The sequence below is a fragment of the Pteropus vampyrus genome, unplaced genomic scaffold (assembly GCF_000151845.1).
Source record: "Pteropus vampyrus isolate Shadow unplaced genomic scaffold, Pvam_2.0 Scaffold737, whole genome shotgun sequence".
Taxonomy (NCBI): Eukaryota; Metazoa; Chordata; class Mammalia; order Chiroptera; family Pteropodidae; genus Pteropus; species Pteropus vampyrus.
In genome coordinates this window covers 402,949-420,734 of record NW_011889518.1, presented here as the reverse complement: position 1 = coordinate 420,734, position 17,786 = coordinate 402,949, and the positions used below count along the sequence as shown (strand labels likewise).

The following is a 17,786-nucleotide window of genomic DNA, read 5'->3' as shown; positions in this document are numbered from 1 at the left end:
TCCTGGCACTTATTCATCCTTATATTTCTTAATGTCTAGCATTGCTTTCCCTACTAGCCCTCTCCCAATATTGAATCAGGCATGAGCCTCACTTGTCTCTTTTGCAGCCACACTCTCCTCTCTTAGGGCCAGGTAGTTTACTAGAAAAAAACATGTGCTTTAGAGTTAGATAGACTAGGATTGAAATCCCAGCTCTGCCAGTTACTCTGTGTGACTTGAAATATCTTAATCTCTCTGTATATCAGTTTCCTACTTTTTTACATGGGGCTAAATACCTTATAGGTTAAGGATATGGAGTCAAAACTATACTTTTGTCAATAAAACAAAGGTATATATTCTTTAATATAATTATGGAAGGTTGTGTGTGTGTGTGTGTGACCTGTATGTACACAGTGTTGCGTTGTCAAACAGTGAAACTTATTTTTCATTTTCAAAATAAACTTACTATTACTTATTACTATTAAGGCAAGAAAAGAGTCAAGAGTTTCAAGTCCAGTCCTCATTCCTATCTTCTTCAGATATTAACTGTTAATAATGGGCAAACTTCCAAATGAATGCCATATATAAAAATTTCCTAAAACCTCAATATACAAGGTCTCAATTTTAAAAAAGTAATCACACACAACTGTATTTCTATCTGTAATTAAAAATTGAAATGTCATCAATATTTATTGCCCATAGGGCCAATATAATTCTACTAAATTTTAACCCATGATAGGTACTATAACAAAATCAGAGAACTGAATACAGAATGATTCATTTGTTTTCTTATAAGGAATAATACTTGCAAGTAGGACACTGTAATTTTCTTTGTCTCTTTCGTTGTTGCAATGAAAGATAAACCACAAAGAGCAACATGATAATCGGATTCACCTATTGGCTCCTCTCACTCATGCATTTGCATATATAATCAGCCACCAAGTCCTAAACATCTCTGGAATTCATCCCCCTTTTTCTTTGCCAACTTCCTTATGTCAGCCTCTCCCTGCTATGGCTTTCTATCCTGTGTATCTGTCTCCCATTTCACTCTTATACTTCTCTATGTTCTCCACTTTTCTCTCCAGTGATCTTCCTAAAACGGTAGCCTATATCATATTATTTCCTTATGAAAATCCTTTGTTAGATCCCTTTTGACTTGAGGACAAAGTCCAAAACTTTAGAACAACATGAGAAAATATCATCTGTCCTCTCCATATGGTTCCAGTCTCAGTCCCCTGGTGCTTCCACACCGACCATTCACTTAGATCATACCAAACTGTCTGCTAGACCAGAAACATGATGTGTTCAACTCTAATAAACATTTAGTGAACATCTATTATATATCAAGCACTGATCTAAACTGATCCCTTCACTGCTATATCCTGTTTTCTTAAAAATTCTTGAGAGTCACATATTTTAATTTACTATTAGTACTAATTTTCAAATGATAATTTAGAACTGTTGTATAAGCTACAAATCAAAACAAAGTTTTTCTGTGGTTTTATGTACGCTATATAATCTCTGGCAACCTGTACTTTTCATAGGTATTCAAAAGAAATATGCTAACATTGTTTCATTCTTTCTTTAAGATTTGTCTTGGATACTATTTTTAATTTTAAAAATCTAATAATAAAAACATATACATTTCATTCATCTAGTGTTAAAATTATAACTGTTTAGAGACCTTCTTGGGTCCTTAATTGTTCAAAAACTAAATTTATTCTTATTTAATTCATTTATTCAGCAAACCTTGAAAATATGTAATGTGCAAAGGGCTGTGTTAGGGATCAAGAATATGAAGCTAAAGGAGACATATTCCCCAAGGAAAGATAGACAGGAATACCAACTACTGAATTGTCCACATATGTGCACATATGTATAGGGCACAAAGAAGTGACTTCACATTAGTCACTAATGGTTTCAAAGAGGAGGCCATGCTGAAGCTGAATTTTCAGACAAAGAAAAAAACTTAGTTTAAATAGAGAAGGGAGTAAGAGTATTTGAGCCAGAGAGACTATTGAATGCAGAGGCCACCAAAAGAAAACTGTAAGAGAGAAAATGAGTAAAAAAAGAGAATTAGGAAGCGGAAACAAAAATAAGCAGTTCATATGTGAGTTACTTATCTGTATATACTCTACTAAATGTTAGCACTATTCAAAGGAAAATGTGTTGGTTTTTAGCACCAATACAAATTTCTTTTCATGATGGTAATTCATTAGTTAATTAAACTAGAAATATCCATTTATTCTTTGCTTCTTCCATAGGCCACATGCTCAAATCAGTTTTGGTACATAATATTATGTTACATACCTAACGTTGGATAGAGAGACCATCCTATCATAAATAGGGGAGGGTGTAAAAAATGGAACATTTCAGCATAAGTCATCAAAAAGTTTTCATGTGTTAAAAAACATAAAAGATTACAATAAATTAAAAATGTTTTCCTCTAGCTTTTCAAAAAACAATGCCCACTCTCTGGTTACAGAGAGCAATTTTGATGATGTACCATTTAATAAGATCAGAATATTTATAAAAGTTCCGGTCACATGTTAGTCTCTCAACACCTATTTCCAGTCATCTGCTTTTAGACTATTTGTTTCTTTTTGAAACAATTTTCTAGCACCCGAAGGCTAGAAAACATAAGCCAGTTAGAACCACTTGCTAAAAATCATTCTTACAAATAGGTTACTTTCTAGTTAAAAATTATCTTTCAAGGTTTGAGATATCTTGTATCATTAAGTGAACCTCTGAGGCAAAGAAAAGCTTGACTGAACAAACAAAGCAAGCTAGTCTAGTTCCAGGTGCTTGCAGCTGGGAGCTGTCAGCATACACTGAAGCAGTTTCATGTATTCAAAGAGAGCTGTGGAGAGCACCCACCATTCCACTACTGACTATTCTCTGTTCCTTGGAGAAACTGGGATTTCCAATTTACACACCAACAGCACCTTTGTGATTTTGAGGGGGTCAGGTGAATTAAATCCCACTCTCCTATCTTCATCAGGAAATAGGGATGGAGATAATGGTTCAGATGGGGAGGCAGAGAAATGCAGACAGGATTACCTAATCCTGTGAGAGTTTCCAGTCCCCTCACATGCTCATCTGTCTAGGACAGCGATTCCCATAACATAAACTTAGTTCTGAGTCCATTCTAAAACCTGCTCCATTCTCTGACTAACCCAAATATTTTTGATTTTTGGACTCTTCACTACTGTGTGTTAAACTGTTCAGCAGTTTTTAAGTTGTCCTAAGTAAGTAGTTGCTGAGTAAGCTTTATAAAAAGCTTTTGCTATAACTTCCTGCTGACAAGAATAAAAAATGAAAATGGAATGAGAAAGGAGTATTCTTTCTCACAGATGTAATCATCAAAGAAGGCAAATAATTCCTGCCTTTAATGAACTTCATTTTCAAATATAAGCATTACTCGATGTGTATATTGTTGCTTATTTATTTTTGACCACATAATTTTTAAACTAAGTGGCAAATTTATAATATGGATTAAAACGATTGTTTTAAATTAAGATGATTTTAACATTTTATAAATAAGGGTGAGTCTCAATTTCTAATAATTATATATAGTATGAAGATATTAGAATTCTTCATAAAAGAGAAAGTAGTGACACTGGGTTTTCCTAATATATTTCTACCAAAATGATACATAACCACAGATTGAATGAGAATCCATTTGTCTTCTATAAGCCAGACCTTAAAGAGATTTCTAAAAATGTACAGCAGCAATGCCACTGTTCTCAATAAGATTTTATTTAGGAAAACCGTTATTTTTAACAAAAAAATTATTTAATATTGTTGCTATATTTAAATGAATCAATAAATGAATATTTTAATTTTTTTAGTTTAAATTATGATATCTGTTAATAAATATATTCCAAACAAAATCTCTTTGAGGTCCTCTGGATTTTTTTAAAAAGTGTAAAGAGATACTAGGTCCAAAAAGTCAGAACTGCTGCTACACCATATGCACAAACAATAATTTAATCACAAAGTCTCTAGGGTTAAGGAAAAACACTTTAAGTGGTTATATAAACTACTTCATAGTTAAAAAAGAAATACATTTCTTCCTAAAGATTCTTCCTAAAGAGTTATGTGAATCTCTCCTTTCTCATATTGCCCTATTCATCTCCTGCCAGACTCAAAATGTATATTGAACATGTAAAGCTCAGTAAACGTATGTGATTACTGAAAAAAAAAAAGGGGGGGGTAACATTCTATTTTTTTACAAATCAAAACCTCATTAGAACTGACACATTTTACTTGGTTTGTTTATTAGGGTTTCCTAAACATTTTTTTTTTTTTTGGCTTGAGACTAGATGATTCATTTTATTATTAATTAGGCATTAAAGGCGGTTCTATATAAGACATTTTGTCAAATATAGGCAGTTTATATTTCCATAAGATAAATATCAGAGATATTTTGTCCAATAACTTTTTAAAAATAGTAAAACAAAGGAAAGGAATTTGAACTGAAGAATTAAATTATGTCTGCTTTAATCATTGTACCATTTTATGTAGATACACATGGATTAAAGACTCTTAAAAACTTTTTTGTTGTTGTTGTTATTACAAGAAAAATCTGTAACGGTTCCCTAACACATTCCATTAATGGTTAGTAAAATCATTTTAGTGAATGGGTTGCAACCGATGTTTCAACAAAAGGAATAGAATAGAATTAAAAGGATATGAGACATCTGATCAAGCTAGCAGAGTAGGTAAGCTCTGTACTACTCCTCCCATGGCTACATCAAAATTACTAGTAAATTATAGAACAACTATCACTGAGAACCACCTGAAGATTATCTAAACAGAGCTACTATAACTAAGGATATAAAGAAGCCATGTAGAGATGCATAGGAAAGGCAGAGACATAGATGAGTAGGTCAATACTTATGGTGTAGTGATTAAGAATTGAGAGGGATATCTCAGTTGCAGAATTCCCCCCTGAGGAGGAAGGGGTCCCAACTCCACACAGGCAGGAAACAACCAATCACAACAGCAAAAAGAAAAAAAAATATTTAAAAAAATGGATAACTTAAGGGACCCCAGGACAACATCAAGTATATCAACATCCAGGAGGAAAAAAAGAGAGAGAAAAAGATTGAAAACCTACTTAAAGAAATAATACTGAAAATGTCTCTAACCTGATGAAAGAAATAGACATACAAGTCCATGAATTACAGAGAGTCCAAAACAAGATAAACTCAAAGCAGCCCACATCAGGGCACATCGTATTTAAATGCTGAAAGTTAAAGATAAAGGGAGAATCTTAAATGCAGCAAGAGAAAAGCAGTTAGTTACATACAAGGGAGCTAATTTCTTAACAGAAACTTTGTGGGCCAGAAGGGACTGCCTGAAATATTCAAAGTGACTAAAGACAAAAACCTACAACCAAGATTACTTTACCCAGCAAAGCTATCACTCAGAATTGAAGAAGAGGTAAAGAGTTTCCCAGACAAGAAAAAGATAAAAGAATCCATCGCTACTGCACCATTATTAAAAAAATTTTGAAAGGATTTCTTTTTTTATTATTTTATATTAGTTTCAGGTATACAGTACAATGATTATCCGTTTATATAATTTATGAAGTGATTTCCCTGTTTATTCTAGTACCCATCCGCTCTACACATAGCTCTTACAATAATATTGACTACATTCCCTCTGCTGTATTCTATGTATCTGTGAATGTTTTATAACTACTAATTTGTACTTCTTCACCTTTTACCTTTTCACCCGGTCCCCCAACCCACCTCCCCTTTGAAAGTCACTAGTTTGTCCTCTGTATCTGTGAATCTGTTTTCATTTTGTTTCTTTTGTTCCTTAGATTCCATGTATAAATGAAAGCATATGGTATTTGTCTTTCTCTGATTATTTTGCTCAGCATAATACCCTCTAGGTCCATCCATGTTGCTTCAAATGGTAAGATTTTATATTTTTTATGGCTGAGTAATATTCTACTGTATATATTTACAATAATTTCTTTATCCAATTGTCTATTGATGGGTACTAATGTTGCTTCCATATCTTGGCTATTGTGAATAGTGCTGCAGTGAACACAGGGATTCATAGAATTTTATGAATTAGTACTTTGGATTTCTTTAGATATATACCCAGAAGTACAATTGCTGGATCATAAGATAGTTCTATTTTTAAGTTTTTGAAGAACTTCCAAACTGTTTTCCATAGTGATTGTACCAGTTGGCAATTCTAAAAAAAAATTATTTATTCCTTTCCAATTTGGATGACTTTCATTTATTTTATTTGTCTGATACTTATGGCTAGGACTTCCAACACTATGTTGAATAGACGTGGCAAAAGGGGACATCTTTGTCTTGTTCCTGATTTTAATAAAAATGCTTTTAGCTTTTCCACATTGAATGTGATGTTAGCTGTGGGTTTGTCGTGTATAGCCTTTATTATGTTGAGGTATGTTTCCTGTATTCCCACTTTGCTGAGAATTTTGATCAGAAATGGATTTTGATTTTGTCAAATGCTTTTTCTGCATCTATTGGTATGATCACATGATTTTTATCTTTCAATTTGTTAATGTGGTATATCACATTAATTATTTTGTGGATATTGAAACAACCTTGCATGCCAGAAATAAACCCAACTTGATATGGTATATGATATTTTAAATTTATTGCTGAATTCAATTTGCTAATATTTTGTTAAGGATTTTTGCATCAATGTTCATCAGGCATATCAAACTATAGTTTTTATTTGTTTTGTTTTGTTTTGTTTGTTATGTAATGCCTTTGCCTGGTTTTAAAATCAGGGTAATATGGTCTCATAAAAAGAGTATGGGAGCCTTCCCTCTTGGATTTTTTTGAAATAGTTTGAGAAGATTAGGTTTTAATTCTTCATTGACTGTGGTAAAATTTGCCTATGAAGCCATCTGGTCCAGGGCTTTTGTTTTGGGGAAATTTTTTGGTTACTGATTTGATTTCATTGGTGGTAATCAGTCAGTCCAAATTTTCTGTTTCTTCTTTATGCAGTCTTGGAAGATTGTATGTTTCTAGTAATGTATCGATTTCTTCCAGATTATCCAATCTGTTGGCATATAATTGCTCATAGTATTTTCTTATGATCCTTTGTATTTCTGTGGAGTTGGTAGTTACTTCTCTTTCATTTCTGATTTTATTTATGTGGGTCTTCTCTCTTTTTTTCTTGATGAGTTTGTTTAACAGTTTATCAATTTTGTTTATCCTTTCAAAGAACCAGCTCTTGGTTTCATTGATCTTTTGTATTGCTTTTCTAGCCTTTATTTTGTTTATTTCCATTCTGATCTTTATTATTTCCTTCCTTCTACTAACTTTGGGTTTTGTTTGCTGGTCTTTATCTAGTTCTTTAAAGTGTAAGGTTAGATGGTTTATTCGAGATTTTTCTAGTTTCTTGAGGTAGGTATATATTGCTATGAATTTCTCTCTTAGGACAGCTTTCGCTATGTCCCATAGATTTTGAGTTGTTGTGTTTTCATTTTCATTTGTCTCCAAGTATCTTTCAAGTTCTTCCTTGATCTCATTGTTAACCCATTCATTGTTTAGTAGCATGTTATTTAGCCTCCATGTGTTTATGTATTTTCCATGTTTTTTCTAGTTGGTTACTAGTTTCATACCACTGAGATTTGTTTTGTAGTCTAAAATGTGGTCTGTTCTGGAAAATGTTTCATTTGCACTTGAAACAAATGTATATTCTGCTGTTTTGGGGTGAAACACTCTGAAAATATCAATTAAATCCATCTGGTCTAATGTGTCATATAAGGCTGCTGTCTCCTAGTTAATTTTCTGTCTGGAAGATTTGTCCATTGGTGTCAATGGGGTATTAAAATCTCCTATTATGAGTCTATTACTGTCAATCTTTCCCTTTATGTTGGTCAATAATTGCTTTATATATGTAGCTGCTCTTATGTCGGGTGTGTATATGTTTACTAGGTTTATGTCCACTTGTTGTATTGATCTCATTATCATTATGTAACGCCTTTCTTTGTCTTATATTATAGCCTTTGTTTTAAAGTTTACTTCAAAGTATTGCTTCCTCAGCTTTTTAAAATTTCTGTCTGCATAAAATATCTTTTTCCATCCATTCACTTTGAGTTTGTATCTGTCATTTGATCTCAAGTGGATCACTTGTGGATAGCATATGTATGGGTCTCGTTTTCTTATTCATTCAGCTATCCTATGTCTTTTTATTTGGGGCATTTAATACATTTACATTTAAAGTGATTATTTTGGTACATAGTTATTACTATTTTATTATCCGTATTTATGTTTACCCCCCCCCCTTTTTTAACAGAAGTTCTCTTAACATTATTTGTAATACTGGCTTGTTGGTGATAAATTTTTTAATCTTTTTCCTGTCTGGAAAGTTCTTTATCTCTCCTTCAATTATAACTGATAGCCTTGCTGGATAGAGTAGTCTTGCTTGTAGGTTCTTGTTTTTCATCACTTTGAATATTCCATGCTAATCCCTTCTGGCCTGCAAAGTCTCTGTTGAAAAATCAGCTGACATTTGTATGGGAGTTCCCTTGGAAGTAACTAGTTGCCTTTCTCTTTTAAGATTCTCTCTTTATTTTAAACCTTTGGCATTTTAATTATGGTGTGTCTTAGTATGGATCTTTTGGATTCCTCTTGTTTGGGAATCTTTGTACTTCCTGGACTATTTCCTTTGCCAGGTTAGAGAAGATTTTTTTTTTTTTGTCATTATTTCTTCAAATAGGTTCTCAGTCCCTTGCTCTTTTCTCTTTCTGGTATCACTATGATGTAGATCTTGGTGCATTTGATGTTTTCCCAGAGGTCTCTTAAAATTTCCTCATTTTTTAAATTCTTTTTTCATTTTGCTGTTCTGACTGGATATTCTCTGCTACCTTGTCTTCCAACTCATTGATTTGATCCTCTGCTTCATCTAATCCATTGATTACTTCTAGTGCATTCTTCATTTCAGTTATTGTATTCTTCATTTCTGACTTTTTTATGGTCTCTATGTCCTTTTTTATGTTTACTATTTCTCTGTTGAAGTCCTCATTGAGATCTTCTAGTCTCCCTCTAAGTTCATTGAACATCCTTATAACTAATGTTTTGAACTCTGTCTCTGACACGTTGCTTGCCTCCATTTCATTTAGTTTTTTTTTTTTTTTTTTAGTTTTCTCCTGTTGTTTCATTTGCAACATGTTTCTCCTGTTGTTTCATTTGCAACCTTGGCAAGGTTGCCTTATGTAGTGTGTGTCCTGTGTGTACCAGTGGCACATTTTCCTTTATCACCTGTGCCTGGGGCTCTTGGTGTGTTCTTTGTGTGGGTCGTGTGTGTACTCCTGTTGTGGCTAAGCCTAGATTATTGTTAGCAATGTTAAGATCGTTTTAGGAACTGACTGGCTGCGGGGATTGGCCACACCCACAAGGTATGAGTTGCTGTGTGGGGGCTGACCCCTCTGAATGGGATTTACCCTAGCAGGGTCATGCACATGTTGAAACCACTCTTTGAGTATGCCTCTTATGGGGCTACTCAGGTTGTGCTTTGTTGTGATCTGATATCAGCCTCTGGATTTGTTGGTTCTGCGGTCTCTTGGGAGGGGCTCTTGTGTAGGCCAAGGTCAGCCACTGCTTTTGTTTACTCAGGGCTACCTGGTAGGAGCTACGAAGTGATCCATGGATGGTTGTTGCCTGTGTTGGATTTGAGGCAAGAGGGAGAAACCATGCTGTGAGTTGAGGTCACAGCCTGGGGCAGCTTAACAAAAGGACCAGTGCACTTAAGGCCTGAGGCTGCCTGTCAACTGCCTGTTAGACTCTGCAGCTGGAAGAGCCTTTGGGTGGTATGTGAATTGGGTCAGGTGGGGACCCATGGGGTCACCAGAGTAAAGTAAGCAGATTTTGCCTGGCCAATGCAGAATCAGATTTTGTGTCAGTGCAGAATCTGTGGCTTTCTGTAAAAGCCTCAGATCACAGCAAAGCCAGCTTCTGCCGGCCTCGGGCCTGAAGACACCCAAGATCTGTTCAAGAAATACTGATCTGTTCAAAAATAGCTTGGGGTGCTGCTTGTCGCCCACCACCAAAAGTCTCTCTTGAGATATACAGGTCACACATGGGCTTTGTGAGCTGAAGGCTATTGTTTGCTATTAATTTGCTGCCCAGGGAAGACATTGGGTAGAGCTGGATGCCCGGGAACTGGCTTGCCATAGGTTACTTGTGATTTGAGTGGGTCGGGGTCTCAGAGAGACATGAGGTGGAGTGGGCTGCTCTCACTAGGCCAATGCAGCTTTAGAATTTAGAATAAAGATGCAATTTAGAATAAAGATAAAATTGTGGTGAGAGGGTTCAACACAGGCACCCATCAGTAGATTATCCTGGAGGCAGGCTCAACAAAAGAACAATAGCAGCTATCCTTCCAGCCTTCATCCTGGCACCACACAGCTGTGAGTGAGAAAATCTGTGCTTGGGTCCTTTAAAGGAAATATCTGGGTTTTCAGGTTCCTTCAGTATCACCCAGATGGCCAGAATCGCCACTGATCTGTACAGTCACATTTTGTGTGAACTCCTTTTCCCAAGACTGGAACTCTGGGCTGTGGAGTCCCTGTGTGGGGCTAGGACCCCTCGCTCCTTTAGGAAGGCCTCTGCAGCCACACTCTCCCTCCCAGTGCTCAATCACCAGAACCAGCCCATTTCACATCCCTGCCCCTCCTACCAACTTCAATGTGGCTTTTTCTTTATATCCTTAGATGTATGTGGTATGATCAGCTAGACTTCAGATTGTTCTTTGACTTGATTATTTTATAATTTCATTGTAATTTTAATGTAGTCATGGTAGGAGGAAACTTGCTTTTATCTAGCTTCCCTCTTGATCCCACCTACTTACGGGATTTCTTTAAGTAGAAAAGAAAATATAAAAAATATGAATAAGAAAATATAGGAAAGAAAAAATCTCACTGACAAGGGCAAAGCAGAGGATCAGCCAACTATAAAGCTAGTACAAAGGTTCAAAGACAAAAGTAGGAAAATCACATGTAATTACAACAATAAATTAAGAGATATACATACAAAAGACATAAAAATTACAAAAACAAACATGGATGGGGTTAGTAAAAATTGTAGGGATTTTAGAATGTGTGTGAACTTAAGTGACTATCAATTTGAAATAAACTAAAATGAATATAGCATGGTATATATGGAGCAAAATGGTAACTACAAACCACAAATCTGTAAGAGATATACAAGATATAAAGAGAAACGAATCAAATGTAACACTATCAAAAGTCATCAATATGCAAGAGTAGAGAGTGAGAGAATAAAGAAACACAGAAGTACAAAAAATAATCCCCAAACAATTTTTAAAACGGCAATAACTATATACCTATCAATAATTACTTTAATATAAATAGACTAAATCCTCAAGCCAAAGGATATAAAGTGCCTTAGTGAATATATTTATTAAAAAATGTCATAGAAATGTTGTCTACAAGAGACACTTCAGTTCCAAAGAGAAGAACAGACAAAGTAAAGGGATGTTAAAAGATAGTTCACACAAATAGAAAGAACAACAACAAAAAATCTGGGGTAGCAATACTTATATTAGGCAAAACAGACTTTAAAACAAATCTTGTAACCATAGTCAGAAAGGTATATTTCATAAAAATAAAAGAGTCAACCTAATAAGAGTATAGAACTCTTGTAAACATGTACACATCTAACTTAGGAGCATCTAAATATATTTAGCAAATATTGACAGACACAGGGAGAGATCAATATTATTATAATAAGAGGGAATATTAACACCCCACTGATATCAATAGATAGATCATCCAGATCGATAAACAAGGAAACAGTGCCTTAAAATGGCAAATTAGATAAGATGGACTTAATAGGTATTTTTAGAACATTTCTTTCAAAAGCAGCAGAATATGTTTTTTTTTTTTTTCTTTCCAAGTGCACATGGAACATTTTCCAAGATGTACTACTACATGTTAGGTCAAAAAATTAGTCTTACTAAATTTAAGAAAAGTAAAATCATATCAAGCATCTTCACTGACCAAAAAAACGGTATGAAACTAGAAACCAATTAAAAGAAGAAAACTGAAAAACAAACAAATATAAGGAGGCTAAATAATATGCTAGTAAACAATGAATGGGTTAACAATGAGATCAAGAATGAAATCAAAAGATATCTTGAGACAAAGGAAAATGAAAGCACATAAACCCAAATTCAGGGAGCACAAGCAAGAGATTTGAAGAGGGAAATTCATAGCAATACAGGCCTACCTTAAGAAGCAAAGGAATTTTCAAATAAACAGTTAAACCTTACACTTAAGAAACTAAAAATATAAGAATAAACAAAGCTGAAAGTGATTGGAAGGATGGAAAAAATAAATATCAGATGGAAATAAACAAAATAAAGATTAAGAAAACACAAAAGATCAATGTAATCAAGAACTGGTTCTGTAAAAGGATAAACAAAATTGATAAACCTTTAGCCAGATTCACCAATAAAGAAACAGAGGGCCTAAATAAGTAAATAAATAAAATAAAAAAATGAAAGAAGTGACAACCAGCACCACAGAAATAGCAAGTATTATAAGAAAACACTACTAACAATTATATGCCAACAAATTAGACATTCTGGAAGAAATGGATAAAGTCTTAGGAACATAAAATCTAACAAGACTGAGTCAAGAAGAAACAGAAAATCTGAACAGATTGATAAGTACTAATGAAACCAAATCAGTAATCAAAAAACTCCCAACAGGACGTGGTTTCATAGTGTAGGCATGTCTGCTTTACATGCAGAAGGTCCTGGGTTCATGCCCCAGTGGAGCCTCAGTCCATGGTCTATGGCCATGCCACCCTGAACAAGCCTGATGTCTGATCTCGGAAGCTAAGCAGGGTCGGGCCTGGTTAGTACTTGGATGGGAGACCACCTAGGAAGACCAGTTGCTGTAGGCATAAATAATAATAATAAATTTAAAAAAAATTCTCAACAAACAAAAGTCCTGGACCAGATGGCTTCAGAAGTGAATTTTACCAAACATTCAAAGAATAAATACCTATCTTTCTCAAACTATTCCAAAAGGTTAAAGGGAGTGATGGCTCCCAAACTCGCTTTACAAGGCCAGTTATTTCCCTGATACTCAAACTGGAAAAGACTCCACAAAAAAAAAAAAAAAAAAGAAGAAAAAGAAAAAGAGAAAAAGAAAATTATAGGTTAATATCCCTGATGAACATAGATGCAAAAATCCTCAACAAAATATTAGTAAACTGATTTCGGTGATACATTTAAAAGGTTATACACTATGATCAAGTGGGATTTATTCCTGGAATCCAAGTTTGGTTTGAATCAATATCGATGAATCAATTAATGTTATACACTACATAAATAAAATAAAGGATAAAAATTATACATAGATAGATGCAGAAAAATAAACATTTGATAAAACCCACCATCCATTTCTGTTAAAAACTCTTAGCAGAGTGGGGATGGAGGGCACATACTTTAATATAATAAAAGCCATATATGACAAACTCACAACTAACATCATATTCAACAGTGAAAGTTGAAATTTTATTCTTTAAGATCAAGAATAAAACAAGAATGTCCACTTTCACACTTTCATTCAATACAGCATTGGAAGTCCTAGCCACAACAATCAGACAAGGAAGAAATGAAAGACATCCAAAATGGAAAGAAATAATACTGTCCTTGTTTGCAGATGACATGATACTATATAGAGAGAAATAGTATCTTTATAGAGATATAAAGATTCCAACAACAACAACAACAATCAGGACTAATGAATGAATTGAGTAAAGTAGCAAGATAGAAAATTAAGATTTAGAAATCATTTTCATATTTATACATTAATAATGAACTATCAAAAAGAGAAATTAAGAAAATAATCCCAAGTAAAGTTGCACTAAAAAAAGAAAATTCTTAGGAATAATTTTAATCAAGGAGTTTAAAGTCTTGTACGTAGAAAATAATAAGATAGTGAAGAAAAAATTTGGAGAAGACACAAATAAATGGCAGGATATACCATGTTCATGCATAGGAAGAATTAACATCATTAAAATAGCTATACTATCCAAAGCAATCTATAGATTCAATGTAATCCCTATCAAAATGCCAATGGCATTTTCAAAGAACTAGAACAAATAATCCTAAAATTTGTACGGAAACAATAATGACTCTAAATGGCCAAAGCAATCTTGACAAAGAAAGGCAAAGTTGGAGTTATGATACTACCTGATATCAAACTGTACTACAAGGCTGTAGTTATTATAACAGCATAGTACTGACCTAAAAACAGACAAAAAGATCAACAAAATAGAATGGAGAGCCCAGAAATAAAACTACACCTTTATGATCAATTAATCAATGTCAAGAAGAGAAAAAATCAGGAAAGACAATCTCTTCAGTAAATGGTGTTGAGAAAGCTGGAGAGAAACATACAAAAAAGAAAAAAAGAAGCAAGAAAGCAAGCAAGCAAGAAAGCAAGAAAGAAAGGAAGAAACTAGGTCACTTTTTTTACACCATATACAAAAGTGATCTCAAAGTGAATTAGAGACTTAAATGTAGGTCTTGAAACCTTAAAATTCCTAGAAGAAAACATAGGCAATAAACTCTTTGACATTGGTCTTAGCAATATATATATATAGCTGCATTATTTACAATGGCCAAGGTATGGAAGCAACCTAAGTGTCCAACAGATGAATGGATGAAGAAAAGGTGGTACCTAAATATAGTATGGAATATTCCCATTTAAAAGAATAAACTCTTGCCATTGTGACAACATGGATAGATGGAAAGGGTATTACTCTAAATGAAATAAGTCAGACAAAGACAAATACCACGATTTCACTTATATGTGGAATCTAAAAAAGCAAAATAAACAGAGACTAACTGATATATGCAGAGAACACATTGATGTTTAATAGATGGAATAGAAGTTAGAGAGATGGGTGAAAAAGGTGAATAGGATTAAAAAGTACAAATTTCTAGTTATAAAAATAGTTATGAGGATATAAAGTACAGTATAGGGAATATAGTTAATAATATTATAATAAATTCGTATTGTGCTACATGGGTACTAGTCTTACCAGGGTGATCACTTCGTAAATATAAATATCTAATCATTGTTTTATACCTGAAACTATCATTGAAAAATAAATTTAAAAAATTTTTAAAAAGCAATAGAATAGAAAATACCCATTTGTTGTAGATAGTAAGGATAAGTATGATTTCAGGAAACGATGTGCTCTTTTATTATAGGTAAACACTATAATAGAAACACCTCTTCTATTATAGGTAAACACTTCTAGGCACTTGAACTTTTATATCCTCCACTGTTTTGCCTTCATTGAATCTGCCCAACCCCAGAAAACACCATTGTCCCTAAAGGAGTATCTTGCTCTGTTCCTACTATTCATTTCCTGCAAAATGAAGAGGAGGTGCTGTTCTATTCCTTACTCCTCAGCGCCTCTAAGAAACTAGTGGTTCTACTGCCATCCTTTGAAAACTTTCCCTCTTTTGATCTCACATTTTAGTCTAGACCTTTGAGATACCCTTCCCCTTTATTTGATGATGCCACAGCAGCTGGCTTACAGTTTTCTTCTATCATCTGTTGTCATCCTCTGTCTCAGAAACTCAAATACTCCATGATGAAGAATTCTTCATAGTATCTTTGTTAAAGATCCTTTTCAGGCATCATTTTAACCCCTAATAGTTCTTTAACAATTGCCAGTTAGTAAAACAATATTCCAGTAATACAGTAATATTTCTCACCATTTACCAAGCCAGTATGACTTACAAACCCCTACCCTAGGCTCCTTAGCTATGCTGGAGTTTCCCCCAAATTATGCTTGATAGCGTTCTCTATAGATTCACTATCAAGATATCATGTGCACACCAGAGCAAGACTTAACTGAGGATTCTAGTCTTGAATGTACCATTAGCTACCTATGTGAATTTAAGTATACCCTAAGCCTCTACTTGTCTAATTTTTTTTTCATTCAAGAAATGGGCCAACTTCATGTTCAATACGTGCTTGTAAGGTTAAACATGACTTGCCTGAAACTTTTGGCAATGTTACTGTTGTGTAACTAGCCATACTCATATAACAAATTTGGATTAATTTGTGATTATAATTTAAAAAGGATATAATTAATTTTATAGTTCTGAATTGTTCTACTTTTCCATCACTAAAATTACATAATAAAATTATGAAATTATTGGCAGAAGCAAAATAAGTTTGAAGAAAGATATTGAGAGGCTACGTGCTGCAAAAAGCATAAGGACATAGCAACATTCCTTACATAGATAATAATTGCTGCCACTATAATTTCCTTGGTGTCCATTCTTTCATTTATTCACTAGTTTGACTGATAGCATACTCTGTGCCATGGCTATGTTACATGCTAGATACAATGGTGAACAAATATGGTCCCTACTCTCAGGCACCTTGTAATATTCTATCTATAAAAGAAAAATTTTCAAATGCATTGAAAGAGCAGAACATTGACCTGTATTTTTTTCAGCATTTTAAATAAATAAATAAAATAATACATTATCCAGAATGATTCTTTCTAAATTACTTATATTGATGATGTAGTAAAGATTTCTAGGCCTTAGACTGAAATCTAAAACAAATACCTATGATTTAGAAGTGTTTTCGTGCAATAGATGAAAATTTCTGGTTGAGTACAGCTGAAATTTTACCTAAGGAGTAAAAACTACCTCTAACAAACTTTAGGGAATTAAAACAATACTTTTCATTTCACCGTGATTAAAATAAGTAGAAAACTTACTTTGCCAGGCATGATAATCACCACCTTTCATTTCAACTATTGTAATTAAAATACTTAGCAACTTGGCAGAAGTTTTACCAATTAACTGAACTACCACTTAACTCTTTTAGAAACATCTATCAGATTCGAAATTATGGCGTAGCGAAGGCTGTAAGTTCATTATATGCATAAGTGGTAAATATTGTTATTTCTTCCACCCACAATCTTAAGTCTATGCTAAAACATCACATAAGGACAGTCTGGGCATCAGGGTAGAGTGGAGAAAGCAGCTGGAATTTCTTCATCTAAGCTCCCAATGGCCATAAAGTTTACTAGTAGAGGGGGAAAAACAATAAAAAGAATATTTTCCAACCTTTTTTTTGGATGCATTTTCTCGCATTTACCAAGGGTATCTGAGATAGTTGAGTTGTTCTTAACATTTATCTATTCCCCACTCCTCATGCCATTGACAAATTTATACCCACAACCCTGTATTATTTTCTTATTTTCTATATTCTTATTACTATAGCATCTGGGGCCTTGCTGACTGAGAAGAGACTGCCCCTTATTGCTAGCTAATTCCTACACGTAGCAAATACTCCCCTGGAAGCATGCCTTTCATATGCCAATGAAGCAATCCAGAGCAATGTACTCTGAACCAACTCCTCTATCAGGCTCCTAAACTCCAGGAGGCAAAACTCCTCTGCTCTAATCATCCCAGGGCCAGGTACCAGACAACTAGAGACAGCCCCTACACCTCAGAACATGCTGAAAAATTTCAAACCAGCTGATCCTAAACTTGTTTACGCTGCCTTATCTTGCCCATGAGAACCACAATGGTCTCCTACCCATGTTTTCTTCTTGTTCCCTATGACTTCTGACCAACCCTGCTGCTTCCCTGTGTGGCCCTGTATGGTATGGCATATGCCCCCTTCTCTTGGGAACTATGAGCAACAAATTATCTTCTCAATGGCAGTCATATCTTGATCTTTTTAACTTTCTACATATAAATAACAATAAAACCTACATTTA

The 17,786-nt window shown here is 34.1% G+C and overlaps 1 protein-coding gene and 1 pseudogene across 2 annotated transcripts in view; one reads left to right on the top strand and one right to left on the bottom strand.

Annotated features, from left to right (window-relative positions):
* Positions 1-17,786, bottom strand: part of FREM2 (FRAS1 related extracellular matrix protein 2) — a 271,893-nt gene that overhangs the window by 203,908 nt on the left and 50,199 nt on the right. The gene's annotated exons all lie outside the window — the stretch shown is intronic.
* LOC111734035 lies at positions 12,802-12,917 on the top strand (annotated as a pseudogene).